This window comes from Chenopodium quinoa, unplaced genomic scaffold (genome assembly GCF_001683475.1).
Source record: "Chenopodium quinoa cultivar QQ74 unplaced genomic scaffold, ASM168347v1, whole genome shotgun sequence".
Taxonomy (NCBI): Eukaryota; Viridiplantae; Streptophyta; class Magnoliopsida; order Caryophyllales; family Amaranthaceae; genus Chenopodium; species Chenopodium quinoa.
The window spans coordinates 297803-312194 of NW_018744949.1; the positions used below are offsets into that span (position 1 = coordinate 297803).

General features: G+C 44.2%; 1 long non-coding RNA gene across 1 annotated transcript; it reads left to right on the plus strand.

Annotated features, from left to right (window-relative positions):
- The first annotated feature begins 295 nt into the window (after positions 1-295).
- LOC110706233 lies at positions 296-4593 on the plus strand. Its single transcript, XR_002508280.1, has 3 exons — positions 296-908; positions 1671-2946; positions 3025-4593. It is a non-coding gene; the product is annotated as an uncharacterized LOC110706233 (long non-coding RNA).
- Positions 4594-14392: the final 9799 nt, after the last annotated feature.

Here is a 14392-nt window from a genome sequence, read left to right on the forward strand (position 1 = left end):
GGGCACGTGTCTAAATGGGGTGCAGCTTCAGTAGGGATCGCTCTTTATACATGGGGTGGACGAACACCCTAACTATTTGGTGAAGCAAGATCGTTTTCAAGCTAACCGTATTTGCTTCCAACGGGGGTAGTCAATGCCCCGATGGTCGACGCACTTTGTCGACTCGTTAAGCTAACGCCTAAAAAAAGGTTCTATCGTTTTAACGAGAGACAGATCACATTACTAGTGCAATTTTACGCAGCATGTACACCATACAAATTTACGTTGTATGTACGCCATACAATTTTACGCTGTATGTATGCGGTATTTTTGTTAAGTAACAACAAAAATACTAAAATGTGGCATTTCTTAAAGGGTAGTACAAGAAAAATGCCACACTATCTATGAGATCTTTTACATAAAGCACTACTACGTGATATTTTTTCGTCGTCTTCCGAGAAAATATCCAAAACGTATGCTGGGAAGGCACAAAGAACGGTGTGCATATAGGATGATGCAATTAAAAAACTATTAAAGAAGAAAACAAACTACAAAATGCAAAGCAATAAAAGGATTTTGAAAATCCGCGCGTTTTACGTTTATCAACGCACTAAACTATAAGAAAAAATTCAAAACAGATCAAAATCCGGATACCGACCTTTTAAGTGACCAGTATCCATGCGCAACTTTAGAAGTCGCGCTGCAAGCATGGACAAGGTTCAGAGTTGTGGTGGGATGTCACGCGCAACTTTCAGGGTTGTGCGCGACATTTAAATCAGTAAAAAAAGAAGCGAAGAGCGCAATTCCGCAGCTCATCGCCATTTTCACCATTTTAGACCCTTTCTCTCTCTACAAAGCTTGGTTTTTTCCTCCATTTGAAGCTAAAGAAAGGAAATCTTGCCTCCAGTTCCATTTTTCCATGATCCAATGTAAGTTTTGCTTTTTATTTTCGCGGATTTTGGTCAAAATTAAAGGATTTCGAACCGAAGATTCCTAGTTTTTGAATTTGGGGGTTTTTGATCTGGTCCATAATTCATTAAATTGTTTGTTCTACATTGTTACGCTATGTTTAAGGAGTGTTTTGCAACAAATTTCATGAAAAATGGTTAAGTATTGAATCTCGTATGAGCATGTTTTGGTTTATGTTCGTTTTCACACTCTCCCCTTGATATTTAAGTGCGAATTGTTGTTTTTGCTCGCTTATTTTGTTATACTTGTTGATTATGAGATGAATTATAGTGTTATGACTACAATTATGCTCATGAATCATGTTTTGAAAATTTTGAGCTCAAGAAAAATGCGTGAAATGTTTGATTTTTTATTTTTGCCATTTTTCAAGTTACAAAATAATTATTTGATTGATGATAATTATATTTGTTTGATTATTATTCATCCATAAACTATTAACTTTTAAGATTCTATGAAACAAAGACTTTAGAATGATTAGTTGAACTGGTATAGGTTGGATTGTTGGGTTTTTAAGCCCCCATTTACTCAGTTCAATTGCAGGTGTCATAACCCCCAAGTATTGGGTGGTTTTTCACTTGTATTTTTGCCCTTTTGCAGCCGTTATGCTGCCGAAATGGGTCAAAAAATTATACTTATGTTTTTTTGGTAACATTTTAGGATCTAGAAAACATATTTAACCGTGTGACTTTTTTTTTTAAATTCCATCGATTGATTGTTCGTAGCATGCATGGATTCTCCTCTGTTTGTGGATGCCAAGGACATCTTAGAGGGACAAGTTCCTGACGAGGTAGTTCACCCTCGAAAGAGGAAGACACATGCTCGTGAGAAAGGGCGAGAGCGACATGTTGATGCTGATAGACATCGTCACGAGGAGTTGGTTTGGGAGGCTCCTCCCAACTGGGATCCACATGTCCTTAAATGGGACCTGGATCACCATGTCTCGATTCAGGGTCGGCGCGGCATAGTAAGTGTTTCATGTTTGTTTTTTATTTTTTTATTTTATTTTTTTTATTTCATTATTTCCCGTCATAATTGAGTTTTCTTTCTTCTCTTTTTTTTTTCTTTTCTTTTGTTTTGGAGTGAGCCTAACATGCGCCTATAAGTTCTTACGACTTGAGAGGTCGTTATAACTCTCTACCCGAGGCAGTGAATGAGGTGATTGAGCTTTCGGGGGTCAGTTTCTAGCTGGCAGCTCTTCGGGATTTGTCGAGTCAGCCTGCGTCACTAGCTTTTCTCCCCGGGTTGTTGGAGTTTTGGTGGGATTCCACCAACACTTTTCACTTTCAGTGGGGAGAGATGATGGTTACCCCTTACGACTTATCTATGATAACGAGTTTTCCTTTTGAAGGCGAGCCCGTGGTTTTGGGGAACATAAAGGGGTCAGACGAGAGACTGTGTGATCTTGTGGGGGATCGTCTTGAGGCGACCCTACATGTGTATATGCAATCTTGTCCTTACTTGGTTCTTGCCGACGAGTTTTTGGCTGATGAGGTGGATCGGCAGTGTACTCCTAAACAGTTGGCTCGGATATACATTGCTCACGTTCTTTCCGTCACTGCTTTGTGTGATCGGGGAGAACGTTTCGCTATCGGGTTACTCACATGCCTTAGTGAGTTAGGGAAGGTGGGTAACCTGAATCGGGCGGAGGTGTCGTATCCTCGTATGCTTACTGCTATAGGCAAGATGACACGAGTGATGGATTCCGCGATAGCTACTGAGGTGCCCCGGATCTCCATTTCATGGCATGGTCGTATTCTTGAGGAATGTTTCTTTTTTTTTTTCTTTTTTTTTAATCTTTCCCATCGACTCTTAAGCTAATCTTATTTATTTTGTTTGCTTCTTTAGGCATGGGGGTATTCGTACCTTCCTTTTCTAGCCCCCTGGACGCTCGGGCCGACTCGTTTCCCTATTGGCCACAGTTTGGTCAGAATAGGGAAGATACGAGCTACTGAAGCCGGTGAATTTCGCCAGAGGATTCTCTCGGCAACTTGTGCGTCGGTGAGTATAGGTTTGCAACTTACATTCATACTATTATTATTCATTGGTCATTCGTTTACATGATGATGTATTTTGCAGGCTGACCTTCGCCCTTGGGGCTTAGTCGTGGGGATCCTAGCGGTTGTCCAAGCAAGCAACGTTCGCTGTCATTTCCGGGCACTTTATTAGGGTCTCTTCTTGATTCATCGGACAGACGCGTGGCTTTTAGGCGAGCCCGTTGTTTGGCAGTTTTTGTTCGTGGAGCCTTTGGTTCCTGCAGACCCTGATCCGGATGCTGCGTCCGGACCTACTTTCTACCGAGGACTGAGCTCAGGCAATCCTTGGTAATCCCGCGGAGCAGCTGGTGCTGCCTGGGTTTTCTACTAGGCTTTTGTTGCGCCTAGGATGACTCCTTTTTCAGCTTTTGTCCCGATTCGTATTTTTCTTTCTTTGATTTTATTTTTCTTTTGACGTTCGGATATTAACCTCTTTTTATTTTTTGTTTCTCGTAGAGCGTCATGCTTAGTGGTTGGGCGCCTCCTGCAGCGGAGATCTCGTATACCTAACTCACTAACGTAGGAATCACAGCCACCTTTTAGCTAGTGACAAGCCAATTTAAACCCCTACATTGCCCTAGAGGACGAGTGATGTTCTCGTAAGGGTTTCCTAAAGAGCTTAACCTATAACTCTCAAAACAAAATGAGGCAAAGCATGAAAATGAAATCAAAAATAAAAAGAAAAAGAACAAATGCTCATGAATGGACTTTTGCAAATGATCAAGCACAAATGGATGCAAAACTTTCTAAATAACCAAGGGGATGCACGTTTCAAGATATCCAAGGTTGATTGAAACATAGAATATGCTAAGCGTAGAGAACTCACACGACACAATTACCTTCGTCCCCACCATTCTAACAACGTTCTCTCCACTAGCTTCAAATCAACCTCGAGTTAGCTTCTCATGATTCCTCGAAGGAACCGAAAAAATATAAAGAAATGAAAAACATGAGAAGGTTATCCCGACGTCTTAGCTATACACATCCCTCTCTATAGGCTTGAAAACCATCTCCCTCCACCGGTTGTAGACTCAACCCTCTAGGGTCTAAAGGACTTTATTGGGTTGTAATGTCATGGCTTAGGGTATAGGTAGGGTGAAAATTTGAAAAATTTGGTGGTATTTCCTGAGTGAAGCAAAAGAGTGGCCATCTCCCAAAAACCAACTTAAGAAGTCACCAATAATCATATAAAAGTGCCATCTCCCCCAAGTTTATTCAACAAACACACAAACAAATACACAAAAGCACAGGAACGCTCCTCCAAACGTAAACAAAGCATTGCCTTTAATGCTTAAACTAGGAAAACAATCACAACCAAAGTATATTTGTTGCTTTCCATCATTATTGGCTTTTTTTTATTACTACTAGTTGTGGACCCGCGCGCATTGCGCGCTGTTCCCCAAGATATCGGTTTTTGTTTTGCTAATGGTAGGTTGTTGGGGATTAATTAGGAGATTATGGTGTACTTAGTTACAATTTGTAGGGCATGTATTTGAATATGTAACAAATTAACAATAGTGCGTGTTTGTCATGTGTATAGATATTAGGTTCTTGAAGTTGTATTGGAATAACTACTCAATGATGAAGTTGCGATTAATTGTGTAAAAGCTAATCTTTGGAAGAAAGTAGACGTTAATTTGATTAGTAGTTACACACAATAGATAATTAAGGCGAAGCACAATACTAAGAGTTAGATTTAATTACAAGTGAGGCCCATATATCTCCTGATGAGTTATAGCCTTGAGCTTCGTCATGTCTTTCAAGAGTACAAGATCAATATGTCAATGTACATCTAAGTAATCATAACATTCATGATTCATCAAGTACACATATGCGGTGTATGAAGGTGCTTATGTAATTAGATTATAATTGGGAATCAGCAATTCATCTAAGTTGTGTATAGTAGTAACATCTTTCTTTATAATGAAAGTAATGGGAATCAGGTTCTAGTCATTTATTAGTTTAATGCTACTATTGTTAATTTACTATTAGTTAGAAGATTTTGTTGCTGAGATATTAATATGTAGGGTTCATTTATCAATATAGTGTGAGCATATAGTTTGTTCATGTATTGGCTTTCTTTTACCACATTTAGATAATGGTATAAGCGTGTGATATATTCAATAGAGTTCAAATGTCTAATTAATAACTAAATAGCTATCACAAATTGAAAAGGAATTCTTTAAGTTTATAATGTAGAGTGTCTAATTATCATTTGAGGTACACCTACTAATAGTGTTAATAATAATAACTATTAAACTTGTTTCTTTGGTAAAGAAAGGTGAATTCTCTTGTTTAGTATGCAAGGGTTATATAATTATGTTTGAAGCAGATTACGCACGCCCTTGCCTATATGAGAACTGTTTTTTTTGTTAATGAGTTTTAACTTTTAAAAAAGAATTCTCTACCATTATGTTTCACATGCAAAACACTCAAAGGTATTAATCAGTGAAATTTGTATTAGACTGTGGTGTAACAGTTAATAAGCAATAGCAGACTATAACACGCAATATTAATATAAGCTAATAATATTATAAGTAAAGTAATACATTTGTACCCTTGTTTAAAATCATAGGAACCTGTTTCGGGGTTTTTGTCCCTCCGAAGAGTTACGTCACCAAGACTTATTTCCTGCCGGCTGTACCTGCAAAACAACAGAAGCTCCGGGTGCTTGGAGTTCCGCCTCCGACGATCAAGTTAGAAAGTGTTCGGAGTGATGTAAAAGTGCGGAAAGTAAAATGAGATCTTCTCGGATTCCGAGATCAGGTGATTTCTCTGTTTTCGAGAGAATTGATTGTGTGTAATGATTGAACGTGTCCCCAAAGTGGGGCAAATCCTCCTATTTATAGGGTCATTGGTAGATGTGCCCTTACTTAGGTCATACTGACCTAGATTTGGGGGGCTGCGCCGTTTTGCGGTTTTTCTCGGGAATTGGGCCTTGAAGTCCGTCTTTTTTCCGTACTGACTGGGAGTGCCACGTGTTAGTTGAGGATTGGTTCACTTTGAGCCTCTCCTAGGGTGACATGTGTCACCCTCTGATTGGGCCACGTGGCCTGGGTATTTTGACCCAAATCATTTGCCCCTCACAGGTGTTACATGGCGTGCCACGTGGTACCTGTGACACTTGTCACTTAGGCATTGGTGAACAGTTTTAATTGTTCACCTTCTAGGGAAATTATAGGATGCTGTTGAATTTACCCCTCTATAAATAGAATTTTATCCCCCTCATTTTTTACATTTTAAAAAAAAATCTAGAGAGAGAAAGTCAAATGTTCTAGAGAGAGAGAATCTGACAACCACCTGTGTATCTCACAAACATCTGCTTGATTTCTGCCCGCCTGTTACAGCCGGTTAGCGCTTGACACCCTTTTCAAGAAACAAATCTTCAAGGTTCCATCTCTCCTCCTCTCAGCTCTTTCACATTTTTTCCGCTTGTGTACATGTCATTAAATAAATGAATTCACCATTAGCACACACGGCACAACCTAGGTAAGTAGTCAGCCGGTCTCCTGGTACGGCTGAATCTAGGACTCGGGGTGTCGTCTCTGGGTGTTTGGACCACCCTTGTTCTTCCCCAAATCCGATCGTCTCTGTGTCTTTGCAGGACACTATGGCTCGAATAATGCGAATGGCACCTGATCCAGAATATAGAGAGGAAGGTACAGACGGTGCGCCGCTTGAGGAAGAGACGGCTGAGGTAGGGGTACCGGCTGAAGAGGAGGGAGGATCTTCTCCGGATGCACCCAACACTCCTAGTGACAAGATCCTTGAATCACAACAGGGAGACGGTGAAGAAGCCGTCTTTGTATCTAGTTCTGAGGGAGATGATGAAGCTGAGTCTTAGAGAGACGGGGAAGAGACCGACTCTGTATCCGGCTCAGAGAGAGACGGTGGAGAGACCGCCTCTAGGTCTGGTACTGAGGAGAGTAGTAGTGGCTCACTATCGCCGCTTGAGGATAGTGAGGCAGAAGAGAGAAAAAATTGGAACAATGAGGGGGATCCGTTCCAGACCCATGTGTCTGCCAAAGACAGAGCAAACATGAAAAAAGGCTTGGAGGATTTCAAAATAAAACGTCCTCTTGGTGAAGGCTATGACATCCGGGTGCCGCCTGAACTTAGCACCTTTGCCTGGAAGGGTGACCAACTAAATGCCAACAATTACTACGGCTGCTACGTGGCGGCCTTCCTATCCGGTATCCGCTTCCCCCTCCATGATGCAATTAAGGCTATCCTTCGAGGATATGGCCTGGGTGTGTGGCAGTTGATCCCAAATTCTTGGGTTAACATTCTGGGATACATTGCCACCTATGAGATGTAGGGCCTCCATCCCGGCTGGGAGGCTTTTTCCCATATGCACTACCTTAGCCGTAGCCTAGGCGGCTGGCGGGCGTGGTACACTTTGACCACCTATCCCAATTATTTGATGACCTTAGACAAACCGTCTAAGTGGTCTGATTGGAAGAACATGTTTTACCTGATTTCTGCCACCAAACGGTGAGATAACTTTGAGTATCGGTGTTACAATAAGAAGCCAGATCTATTGGGTCAGAAGTGTGCTTTCCCAAAGGTTCCGAATGAGGATTATGAGAAAATAATAGAGCCGGGTTCTTTGAGCTTACAACCACTCCCCTCTTAACCGGCGAGTTAATAAGTGTACCCAAGAACTGGGTACCAAAGCATGAATGACTAAGAGACGAGGCGTTCTTGTCCGCCTGTGGTCTGAGCACAATGTTCAATAGACATATGTAGAGCATGCTTCCAGAAATCTTTATGCCACCTTTATTGTTTTGCAATATTGTAATTGTTTTGATTTCTAACAGGCGGTTTTATTTGCAGAAAACGCTAGGAAGATGTTGCCGGAAGACATGATGTCTAAATGAGCTGCAGCTCAAATTCGTAAAGATAACGCGGAGAAGAAGAAAGCCCAACTGGCAGTTAAGGGCCAGGTATAAACCGCTTACCCCAACTTCTCTTCAATTTTCAAGTTTATTTATACACAGAGATGGCTAAAACCGACTGTATGCTTTGGTACCCAGTTCTTGGGTACACTTATTAACTCACTTACCCCATCTTCCTTGTGGTGCAGATCAATCCCCCCGGTGGCCGGATGTGCAGCAATACTCCAAGGCCATGCTGGGGTCTATCCCCAAAGAGGAGAAGGAGGCCATTCCGGGGAATCAGACGTTCAATGTTGAACGTATCCTCTCCTTGCCGTCTGAGGTATTGTAACTTAATTGAGGTTTTTTAAAGTACAATGTCGATTGTGTTTCTAACATACCGTTCGCACTTTTTCAGGTGATGCTAAGAGTTGATGGGTTGAAGAAGGGGTATGCTTGCAAGCAGGAGTAAGACGGGCCAATAAATGGGCAATTGAGTCCGCCGACGTTGCCCAATATCAAAATATAATAAACCAACTTGAGACTAAAGCTGAGTTGATGACGCAGGTGTAGAGCATCAAGCGTCTGACGGCTGCTCTGGATGAGGCGAACAAGAGGATGTCAAAGTCCTTGAAGAACGAGATGGCTGCTTCCCAGTCCAACTTCAAGGCAACTCTGGCAGCCGAGCAGGACCGCCTCATCGAGGAGAATAAGAAAGACTGCACAACCCGGATGAAGATGGCATGGGATATTATGCATTCGAGTTCTAAGTACGGCATCTGGGCCTTAGCCTATGAGTACGCCGATGAGGTCCTGACGGCAAGGGAGGAAGGCAAGCCGGAGCCTGTTCCGTTTGATGTTTGGGAAAACAAGGAGGCCTCAGACGGAGAGGAACCTGCTCAGGTTGCAGAGGGTGGAGAGAAAGAGCAAGAACAACAAGATACACAAGTGAACTCTGCTCTACCTCCGCCTGAGAAGGATGGGAAGGAAGCCTCGGAGTCCCCTCGGCAAAATTAGCTTTACCGTCTTCATTTCTATTTGGCCTTTGATCGTCTGCATTTCCGGCCTGCGTGCCGTGTATTTTGGATGTTTGTTATAACAATATTTTCTTATTTCCCAGATGTCGATCCGGTATGACAACTGCTCCCCCGGCCTTTTGGTCGGGTTTTATTTATGAAATTGTCGATTGAGTCGGTTTTGTAAAATTTTTCAATTCTTGCAAGTTTTGATTTTGCTATATGTATGCTTCAATCTTTCCCAACTTATTAATTGCATACGACAACTAACAAACCGGCTGACCTTTTGCTCTTGGGCAGTTGTGTGGTTGGTTTCAAAATAGATTGATTGGCTGAGGAACTTTTGATAATTTTAAGGAGTATGAGAGGTTACTTGGTTAATCAATCACTACCATGATTTCCCCAATCGAAGTACACAACCGTCTAAGATTCAAGCGGTACTATCTTGAACACCTAGAGGTTCACCATTTGGGTCATTTGTGAAATTGGACTTGATTGTCCATGAATATACTCAAGCGTCTTTTTGCCCCATTAGGGGGATTTCTCGAGTTACACAATTATTATAAGCTTTTAATCTAAGTTGGAATAACGGCTGGATACTAGGTGGTGTCAAATAGGACATGCAGTTTTCTTATGCCATCTAGGTTCCATTTTAGATTATTCAGGTCAAACGGCTATGAACTAGCCCCTATTAGGTTAGTCAGTCTTTGTTGTTTGTGTTTGACTTTATAGAGCAATGTGCCACCCAAATGAGAGATGCTCTCTGCGACGAAATCACTCAGATGGGCGTCGCCGGATGTCGTACTCATATTGGAGCAGACGGTTGGTTTAGATTTAGCCGTCTGCAAATTGCACAGACGGTGTTCCCATTGGGAGACATATCTAATAAAGCATATAATCAAAATTAAAAACAAAAAGCGATTTTTCATTGATAGGCTTTATATTTACAACAAATTCACAAGTTTTAGAAGTAGTGCATATTTAGATTGTCTACATTCTAAATTCTGGCTAGCTTCCTGCCGTCTGGAGTTTCCACGTGGTAGGTGCCGCCTCTTACTTCCTCATAGATCCGGTAGGGACCTTCCCAATTGGGCGTTAATTACCTTGTTCATTGGTCCTACCAGTTGCCTCCATTTTCCGTAACACAAAGTCCTATACTTTCAAGGGCCGTTTGTGCACTCTCTTGTTATTGGCTCTCGTCATTCTCAAACGGTAAAATTTCATGGCGTAAGGCGGCATTTCCTTGACGTTCTGGAAGTGAGTCCAATGCAAGACGCATGGCCTCCCAGTTGGCCTCTTCATCATACAACATGATTTGAAGAGTTGGCTCATAAAGCTCAATAGGTAAGACGGCTTCAGCACCGTATACCATAAGAAATGGGGTTTTGCCGATTGCCCCTTTTGCTGTTGTTCTGATGGCCCATAGGACATGAGTTAACTCTTTTGCCCAGAGACCGCCAGCCCTTTCAGTTTTCTTTTTTATGCCGTCTGAGATAAGCTTGTTGAAGGCTTCAACCTGGCCGTTTGCTTGGGGACAGTCGACCGATGCAAAACAGTGGGAGATCCCTTGGTCTCCCAGCCAATTCTTGAGGGTAGACATCTCAAACTGAGGGCCATTGTCTAAAACCATAGACATAGGTACCCCGAACCGGGTGATGATGTTCTTCAAGATAACGGAGATGACATCCTTTGTCTTGATGCCTTTGACCGCCTCTGCCTCTACCCACTTGGTGAAGTAGTCAACGGCAACTAGAATATACCGTCATCCGCCTGGCGCAGGCGTATACGGACCCAGAATGTCCATGCCCCATCTGGCGAATGGTACTGGGATATGAATGACCGTTAGATCAGTAGCCGGACAGTGTATGAGTTTGCCAAATCTTTGACACTTATCACACTTCTTCACCATTTCCATGGCGTCTGCCTCAAGAGTGGGCCAGAAGTAGCCTTGCCGCCTGACCCTTTCTGTTAGAGCTCTGCCGCCTATGTGTGAGGCACAGAAGCCCGAATGTAGAACTTCCAGAATTTCCTGCCCCTTTTCTGGGGTGATGCATTTCAAGAGAGGCTGTAGAAAGCCCTTCTTGAAAAGTTCTCCTTTACGGATCTCAAAGTTGGCCGCACGCTTTTTCATTGCAGCCATTTTTAGATATGTATCCGGCAGTGTGCCGTCTAGCAGATATGCCCGGATGCCGTCTGTTTAGGGTAAATATTACCCTAGACACGTGGCCCAATAGGCTGGTGACACGTGGCGCATCACCATTAGTCAATAGGGCTCCAATCCCCTATTGACACGTGTCCTTGGTACCCACCATGGGGGACTTGTCTGTCCTACTATAAATAGTGGGGCAAACCTCATTAATGGGGCATTCAAAAATACAAACACTATTACCGAGCAATATTAATTGCGAAATTCTCCCAATCAGTGAGAAGAATTTAACCTATTCCGTATTCTTTCCTCCTGTACGTATACTAATTTGATCGTCGGAGGCGAAGCTCCTACCAACCGGAGTCTTCGTGATCTTCCAGGTACAGGCACCGGCAGCTCAGCCTTAGAATCGAAACTCTCCCGCAAGACACATAAAAAAACCCCGAAACATTGGCGTCGTCTGTGGAGAGGGTACTTCTAAGATGACTTCTGAAACTGTACCATCGAATCTGGACAAACGGCCCATGGCCGAGCCGGAGGTCCAGACGGACCATGAAAGTGGTGACGACTATGAAATCAACACCTATGTGGCCCCAGACGGGTCCTTTAGAACAAAACGCACCTGTTCCAAGGAAATGAAGGAACGAGGTGAGAATCAAGCTGCTCCCAACAACACAACCGGTATGCTGGTCGGGAAAGCCCAAGCAGCAGCGGGATCTGCTCCCGTCACGAGAAACGAACTCATGACTTCATGAATAGTTTCAAAGGCGAGATAAAGAATCTCATCCGGACAGCCACGCCCCAGAAGGGTCAGCCGGCCAAGAAGCCTTCATCCTCTGGGAAGAAGGCTATGAAAGACCGTGTGCCCACTCCTCATCCCAAACCCAAGGTGGGGGAGGGGCCCCATATCGACTTAAATAGGCCCCGTTTCCCTCAAATGGAGCACAGAAAAGCCATCCGACATTTACAACCGGATAGATCCAAGATAACTTTCTCTTATGCCCAGACGTTTCTCCAGGAGAAGAGAAATCAACAACTGTCTGGGTCGGCCTCAACGTCGACCTTCCCTGAAAGTCTCCGCAGTGTCTCCGTCAGACACTCGAAAAAAGACCAAGCGGGTCAGTCTCGCAAACCCTCCGCGCGATCTGGTCCTAAAGTGAGCCAGCCGGGACAATATGGTCCACCATACGTACTGGGTGGATCCCCTTTTTCCGCACCAGGCCTCTTTGGGGGTCATGTGCAGCAGCCGTTCTAACCCACGGATTGGCAGCTGCGCTTGCTTAATCTGGGAGAACAGCCAACAGTGTTCTCGCCAGAAATAACCCAGGCGGCACAGCCGCCCAAGGTCAAGAATGTGTTGGTAGGTGCCTATGATGGCACCTCCAACCCATAAGACCACCTAATGGCATACTCCAACATCATGTATCTACAGGGGTTGGATGATGCCGCCTGGTGTCGATGCTTCCCGGCGACCCTGAAGGGCATTGCCCAATGGCGGTTTGGTAATCTACCAGCCGGATGCATAAACAATTTCAGAACCTTGGCGTATTTATTCACGTCAAACTTCTCAATGAACATCCCTGCCAAGAAGACCAGCCTTGATCTTGGGGCAATACAGCAGGGTAAGAAGGAAGGACTCCGGTCCTATGTCAGGCGGTTCAATCTGATGAGAACTCAGTGGATGAGGGCCAGGTGTCGAAGGACACCTTTCCTGAGGTCCTTATTTCTGAAAAGGACCGGGGCAAGGTCAGACGGCCTCACGATGACTCCATCGTCATTGAATGCAAGGTTGCCAACCAAAAGATTGGCCGGATCTTAATAGATACTGGGAGCTCGTCTGACCTAATCAGCTATCAGTGCTTGACAAAGCTCAAGTACAAGCCCACCAGCATGCAACAGGCGCCTCACCCCTTAGTTGGTTTTGGGGGAGGAGTGGTGCATCCGATAGGAAGCATTGACCTTCCTATCTGGTTAGGTGAAAAGGCGCAAGGACACCACATGGTTGTCAAGTTCTTAGTTGTGGAGGAACTGACTGCCTACAACATGATATTTGGCCGTCCGACCCTCAACGAGTCTAAGGCTGTCATTATCTCGTCTCTCATGCTGGTCAAATTTGAGAAGGATGATGGTACAGTCGGTTCCTTAAACGGGGACCAGAAGACGGCTAGGGAGTGCTATTTCTCTGACGTCTAGCCAACTATGGGTACAGCCGGTCAAGGTGAGCCCATAGATGTTGATAACTGCGATCCAGCAGTCCCGGCTCCAAGGGCAGCCGGTAAGAAAAGGAAGGCGGACCAGCTGGCACCCGTAAAAAAAGAAAAGAAATAACAATCACTTGCCGGAGAAAGGTCGGATGACTTTCGACCCCAACCGGCAGGAGAGAGCGTTGATGTCGTCCTGAACGACAACCGGCCCGACAAAACCGTCAAGGTTGGGACGGTTGCTTTTGAGATGTCTGGGGCAGATTTGCTCCAACTGCTGAAGGAATTCAAAGACATTTTTGCCTTTGAAGTGGAAGAGATTCCAGGCGTGAGCCCGGATCTAGCTGTCCACAAACTCGCCGTGGATCCAAAAAAGAAGCCGGTTAGGCAGAAAAAGAGAAATCATGGCGAGGAAAGATCTCAGGCGGCAGCCGCCGAGGTCAAGAAGCTGTTAGATGCTGGGTTCATTCGGCAATGCTACTACCCGGATTGGGTAGCAAACATTGTCCTGGTTAAAAAGCCGAACGGAACTTGGCGGATGTGTGTAGACTACACAGATCTGAACAGAGCATGTCCAAAAGACAGTTACCCGCTCCCCCAGATCGACAGCCTGGTTGACTCTACAGCCGGTCATGATTTGATGAGCTTCATGGACGCCTACTCAGGCTTCCATCAGATACCCCTCTGGAAAAAAGATTAGGAAAAGACGGCATTCGTCACTGATCAGGGGTTATTTTGTTACACTGTGATGCTGTTTGGGTTAAAGAATGCGCCTGCTACATTTCAGCGAATGATAAACACAGTTTTCCTCCATCAGATAGGCAGGAATGTAGAGGCGTATATCGATGACATTATAGTCAAATCTAAGCTACAGACGGATCATCTAGCTGACCTCCGAGAAACGTTCACCACACTCAGGCGGCACAAGGTCATGCTTAACCCTAAGAAGTGTGTCTTTGGTGTTGAGTCTGGGAAGTTCCTCGGGTTTTTGATTGACCAAAGGGGAATTGAGGCTAATCCGGAAAAGGTACAGGCGGTAATTGACATGCAGTCACCCCGCAATGTAAGAGAAGTCCAAAAACTCACCGGTTGCCTGGCGGCATTGGGGAGATTCCTCAGCCGGTCTGGCGACAAATGCCTCTATTTCTTCCAAGCAATTAGGAAGAGGTTA